Source organism: Oryzias latipes, chromosome 20 (assembly GCF_053564925.1).
Source record: "Oryzias latipes strain Hd-rR chromosome 20, Olatipes_Hd-rR_3.1".
NCBI lineage: Eukaryota > Metazoa > Chordata > Actinopteri > Beloniformes > Adrianichthyidae > Oryzias > Oryzias latipes.
Genome location: NC_136256.1, coordinates 19807352 through 19814145, shown reverse-complemented (window position 1 = coordinate 19814145; position 6794 = coordinate 19807352).

Below are 6794 nucleotides of genomic sequence, written 5' to 3'. Positions count from 1 at the left end.
AGTTGTTGTCAGTAATTAACATAAAGATAGCAGGTAATGCAGGAAAACAGCTGCACTTTATTAGATCATGAATAAACAATCCATCATTTAGAAAGAAAGTCAGCACAATGTTTTTAACCTATTTCTTTATACTAAAAACTTTAAATATGTTGGTGCTGCTGTGTTAATGTTTGAGATCAATTTACATTTAATATTATTTATTGATTGAATTATTTTTCTCAGCATCAAATGGTTCAGTTGGTTGAAATGTTTCTAGTTTAAATGAGGACCAACATATTTCTTTTATTTCAGGCACTTTAATCTTCTATTCTATTTTAGACAATAACAGGGTTTCTGTGTGGCAAAATAAATGTGATATTTGTTGAAAGTGGATTTAAATTGTTTTTTTTGGTTTCTTTATTGTTAAAAGATACAATTTTAGGTAAACTTACACATACTTCACTTTTTATAGATACTAACCTAATAAATTGTCACCACGGGAGTGTGGGGTGGGGGTGGGGGGTATTTTCTTTTTCCTAGAGGGGGCCTGGCAAAAAATAATTGAGAAGCACTTGTGTAGACCAAGGAACATGGTCTAAAAGTTAAAAACATGACACAACACAGGAACTCCTACAAAATAATATAGGAAGTGAACTCAACACATGAAGAAACAAAAGACAACCAGAAAACAAAAGTAAAGAAACTAAAACCGTGACAAAACTGTTTTTTTTACACAATTCAACCACTCTGCTACCAAAAAGCAACCTCCTACAGCTTTTCCTTTTGTGTACTGAAGAGGTTTTTTTCTCTCCAAACTTGCACTTCACAAAACTCTGCTGGAGAAATGGTACAATTAAGCATAAGCTGACACAATTTCTAAGAGAATTGCTTGCATTGGGGACTTTGTAGTACACAAAAATAAAATAAATAAATCCTGATTGTGGCATTTTTTTTAGCCGACTGGGACATGTCGTCTTCTGGGTATTAACAAGGACTTTCCAGCTCCAAGTGACAGCAGGGCGCTTAGTCAACCCTGTCAGGCTAGGAGATGCAATGCACTGTTCATTATGCATGACTTTACTAATTACATTGCTAATAAAGCAGTGATGAGGTCTTGACACTGGCATTGTACAGCTCATGTGGGCATTATGATGGCAGGCTTTTGACTCACAAGTCATTGAAACAAAGTGATTTTAGCAAAAGGAACAATTTCAATACATAAACAATTAGAATAAATTTTATGGTAGATTTAAATAGTTTGCAAAAAAGACTAGAAATGTTATTTCTTTTTTTTTAAATGGACATGCCCTGTGCAGCATGCAAGTCTCGGAATGCTTTTTGTGACTTGGTTTAACCATTTGGTTGATTCAGCTTCCTTTGGAAGGCACCATTTCAAGAAAAGCAGACAGCTTCATGTGGCAATATAACCGCCAAATGTATAAGGGGGTGGGAGGCGTAAATGGGATTAGGGGTTCTGTGTGGGTCGGGGGTGGGATGGTTGCTTTATTTTTATATTCAGATTGTTGTGCTTGTTTTATACTATGTGTTTCCTCTGGTGTAAAGCACTTTGTGTCATTTTCTATATGAATAGTGCAATATAAATAAAGATTGATCTGATTTGATTTTTGATTTAATCTCCCAACCTGGATTTAAAATCTTAAATTTTTGGTAACCCTGGAAAAGAATTTGTGCTAATACACATTTCCAATTTTGGTTCATACATGACTCTACATGACGCCATCAAAGAAACCCTCCCTTTTGGCCAAGCAGATCTGCGTCTCCAAAATGCCTGCAGGAAATTCTGACAGAAAACTGCAAGCATGTGGGATATGAAGTGAACTCTGTATCAACCTTCTACTACAATTGAGTCACACAGAACTTTTGTTTAATTTATCCAACATGCAAAACATCTCTTCACAGCGTCGAGATCAAGTGGCTTGGTGTCAACTTGAAATGTTTGTAACTGAACTTTTGTTTTCACAGAAGAAAGTGTCTTGACTTTTATATCAAAACCAATGAAATAATTTTCATTGGTTGTGTGTTGTGTGAATTATGAAGCATTTGTTTTGTCACATATTGGACTTATACACACATAAGTCTGTTTCAAATTTTGTTTTGTAAGGAAACCACTCCTTTCTTTAATCCAGTAGTAAAAAAAGGTACACTCAGAGGCCAGAGCTGGATTACGCCAATGAAATTTGCATATCCAGTTACTCCACCACCCCAGAAGCCAAGTGACTGAATTGAGCAGACCATCAGGTTTCCTTTGAGGAGAAACCTTCATCTCTCCTACATCTGGCCGAAGATCTTGGTGCAAATACCTCTTCCTGAAGAATCCTGCCGTTATCTGGACATTCCGCCCATTCTTGGCAGATCGAACGGAACCAGATCTCCAGAACACTTGGTAAGGAGAACAGCTTCGTGCATTCAGTCACTGCTTGTGGTCATAGTAAAGATTAACTTTACTTTTACAAAAGTAACATCCTTGCCCCAATTTTAATCCCCCTTTGAGGATTCATCCTCAAACTTATCACTTAAACACCCTTTCATGCAAAACACACACTTGGTGCATCTATCATTTAAAAATTGTATATATATATATATATATATATATATATATATATATATATATATATATATATATATATATATATATATATATATATATATATATATATATATTTTTTTTTTAAGACTAGTTGTTGGTTAAAAACTCATGTCTATGTTTTGCATATACTAATAATTTGCTAATAATAATAATTTTTCTATTATGCCCAGTATTTCCTGCTTTTTTTTAAACACATTGTTATCAATAAATGTTCAAAGGACGCTGTTGTTTAAATTTCAAATATTTCTTTTGTGTGGTAAAATCCCTTCAAAGGTACAAACTGCCTATGTTTGAGAAACTGATCAATTGATTATTACTTTATTTATTATAGGTCACAGCTGAGAATTAATGTGTAATATTTTTCCTTCGTTATGAAGGTGGTGCCCCGAGGAGCATTTCCGGTTTAATGAAATGTGTAATTTTCAACCAATTTGGAATAGAATGTTTCAGATTTATCCCTTTCACGCTACATATTTTTCTGTTGCCCCATATGAAGCAAAGTCAAAGTCTTCATTGAATTTGACCCCTTCCCTGCTAAAGCTGAGAAATCTGTAGTGTGTAGATGATAAATGATTTGGGTTGCAGGGCAGAAGATCCTCCCAGTGACAACAGGACTGTGGTGGCTGCCTACACTGCCACCCCATCAGAGCAGTAACATCCTGCACCACACCCTACATATCTGTTCACTTTATTTGTGCATATACCTTTGGATTTCTTTTTCAAACATAACACACACATTTGATAACATTTATTAGCATGCTTCAGTTTACTTTTTTATAATTTGATGGTTTGTTTGAGTTACCAGTGCTAAGGGGAACCATTGTTGCTGCTGCTGCCATCTGCTGCTGCAAAATCAAGTCAGGCCTGACACAAGAATGCATCCCAGTCAGCAGAGGCCTTATATTCAGCAGGCAGCTAATTGGACTGAACCATCGCCCAGTGGACAAGGAACTCTTTCTGTGTTTCTTTACTTTAGTTTCTATTTTGATGTTCTTTATTTTCATTCATTTGTGTATGTTAAGTTACTATAGGTTGGACTTTAGTTTAGTTTGTTTGATGTATTTTGTCTTAGTCATTTTAAGTTCCCCCTTGTGTGTCTAGTTGGTTTGATCAGCCACTATATATGTTCCCTTGTGTTTCCAATTAGGAGGTCAGTTTAATTATGTTGGTTTGTCTGTTCAGTTGTCCTCTGTTACATTTAAAAACTTGAGTTAACTTTGTTGCTTTGACCTCTTTTAAGGGCCCATTTTTGCCCATTTACATATTTAGAAAAATAAATTTAAATATTTTTGATAAAATTGTTTGCTGTCCTTGCCTTCTACTGCTCGGTCCACCACAAGGACACAGACACTTGGTGTCAGTGAATTACCCGCATGGTTCCCCGCTGCCAGACTAATCAAGCATTCATTGCACTGCTCTCCTCTGTCTCCATAAAAAACATCAGCACATGAAGCACACGCATGGCACGCTCACCGCATACAACCGACATTTAAGCGGCAACGTGTAACCCTCCTCTCAAAGGTGTTTTTCCACACGCTCTCCTCTTCATGCATAAGGTCAATATCTAGAACATGCTGTCCACAGTTGTTCAAAGGCACCATGGGAGTTCTGAAGACTTGTATCACATGGAAGCAGAATATTTTGTGTGAGGTAGGGCAGAATGAGGCAAAACACCAGCTCTTTCATGAACACCCAGACTTAAAAAAAATAATTATTATATTTGGAAAATACCAAATTTTGCTCCAAGTGCTTTTATTGTTTCAGTGAAATACCAGTTAAACCTCCACACAAGACAATATACAAAAAAATAGAAGTAAAATACAAAACAATAGAAGCAGTAGGTTAACAAGTACTCAACTAGACTTGGTTTATCTTTAATTACTGATGATTCACCAAGAGACTTATTCAATGATGAATTTGGAAATTGAATCTTCACAATAAGAATAAATAGAAAATACAAAGCTGTGAGGTATTCCCAGAATTGTTGATCCAAGAAATAAAATACATGTTGGATTAGTTAATATTGTTTTTCAGGGACATTATAAGATGTCCCTGTGGTTATGCAGCCCTTAGCACTAGTTATTGCTCTTAAAAGTCTACAGCATTGGAAATACTTTCTTCCACCTGCATGCTGCATTGTGGGTGTTTTTCACAACAAAATTGATCAATTATCCGGCCGCAGGAGCTTGTCCACATCACTCGCACACAATTAGTTCAGGCAGATACATGACTGATGGCTTTGGAACAAATTTCTGAGTCACAAAATCAATTTTAATGCATGTCTTTTTAACCTATCCAACCAACTATTCCAGTTTAGTTACCTTAAAAGAAACTAAAAGTAGGGGGTACTCTGTACAGGTCGTCAGTCCATCGCAGGGCCACATGTAGACAGATACATTCACTCCAAAGGGAGTATTTTCAGAGTGACTAACCAACTGTCAGTGGTTTTTGAACCATGGGAGAAAGCTGACAAAAAAAATGCCAGGGAGAACATCCCAGCTCTGCACAGAAAGGACCCAGCTGGGATTCAAACCATTCTATTACTGTGAGAAAAGAGTGTCCTTTTACACACTCTCCAAAAATAACAAGTCTATCTTTCCCCCGCTTTTCTTCAGTCAGTGCAACTGCCTAACCAGTGGAGGAAATGCCCTTTAAGTCTGGCTAATAAGAGAAGTCCAAACAGTTTGGACTTAATTAGATACTAGTGGGGCTCAAAGACTGAGATAGACAGATGTTTGTTCAGTCTCCGGGACTAACACAGTTGGCAAGTCATATCTACAACAAAGTGATGCCCTGAATGTGAAAGCTCCCCATGGTTCCTCTCATGTGGCTGACATAAAACATGATGTTGCTTTAATTGCTGTTTTGTTCAGAGCTAGACACGCTGGCAGGGAGACATTTCATACTCGAGTGCTCAGACAGAATCATAATGTTGGCCTAAACTCATCCTGCTGGGCTTACATTAAACTATAATCAAACTCCTCTTCCTCTCTTTTGAAAAGTCCTTGAGCAGACAAAAAAAGAGCAAAAAATAAATTAGTAAATACAAAACACAACAATGCAAGCCAATATAGTAAGATGCAAGACGAAAAGACAACTAAATAGAAACTCATCACAGATAATTTAAGATGCAATGTAAACACACACATTTTCAAGCACATACACTAGTTTTACTGATTAACAGTTTAAAAAAAATGGCACAAAGATACAAAAGATTCTTAAAATGGTGAAGCCCTGGTTTCACCCATTTACTGTATGAGAGCTGGATTGACTAACCCCTCCCTCCTCCTGAAAAGGAGGAAGGTGTGTTTGTAGACAGAGAGAGAAGTGGAAAGGCAGAAGTGGAGGATTTAGATTTAGTTATTTAGAAGTAGCGTTTGTCCAAAGCTACTGACAAATGAGGAAAAACACAAGCAAAACACACAGCTCAGGTTCACCACTCTCTAGATGAGTGTCAGAGCTTCAAACTTCATACTTCAAAAGATAACAGATTCAACTGTATTAAAATGGACAAATACAACATTACAGACTACATATTCATAAATTGCATTGTTACCTGCTCCATCTACTCTTCTTTCTTTATTTTCACTGTGCATTATTTGTAAAGAAAAAAATGTTAAAAAAAAGAAAGTACCGGTATTACCAAATATAATTTTGTTCCAGATGATCCCCATTAGATATTCTGTGAGAAACAAATTCAATCTGCTCTCCAGACCCCTGCCAGAGAAGGAATGTGTCACAAGAGCCATCTTCAGTAATCGTGATGCTGAACTCCAAGGCCTTTGCCTTCATCTGCTGCAAAAAACATCATTGCACCCAAATCCCACAGGGTCCTTCTGCAAGGGATGGCTGCATAGGACAGTGAACCTTCACAGCTTGCTTGGGATGAGCCCAGTTGGGCCGCATGGGTCCTACCCATGAAACGGTTCTGTCAGGTGGTTGAACAGAACTTTAAAATAAAGTGATGTATATTAAAAGAGTGACAAATTGGCTTCCACAAAAGGGTGGCTGGGCTTCCTTTTTAGAATCAAAAATTGCTTAAATAGACTTGGTTCACACTTTTAGTAGAGCTGCTGCTGCTAAATCATTGCTCCTAGTGGGAACACTTTGATCAATTAGGTTAAATAATAGCTGCTGCAGAGCAACTGGACATTATTGTTGTGCCCAGTGGAACGGTGTTAGAGCTTCACAGCTTCACAGAAGGTTC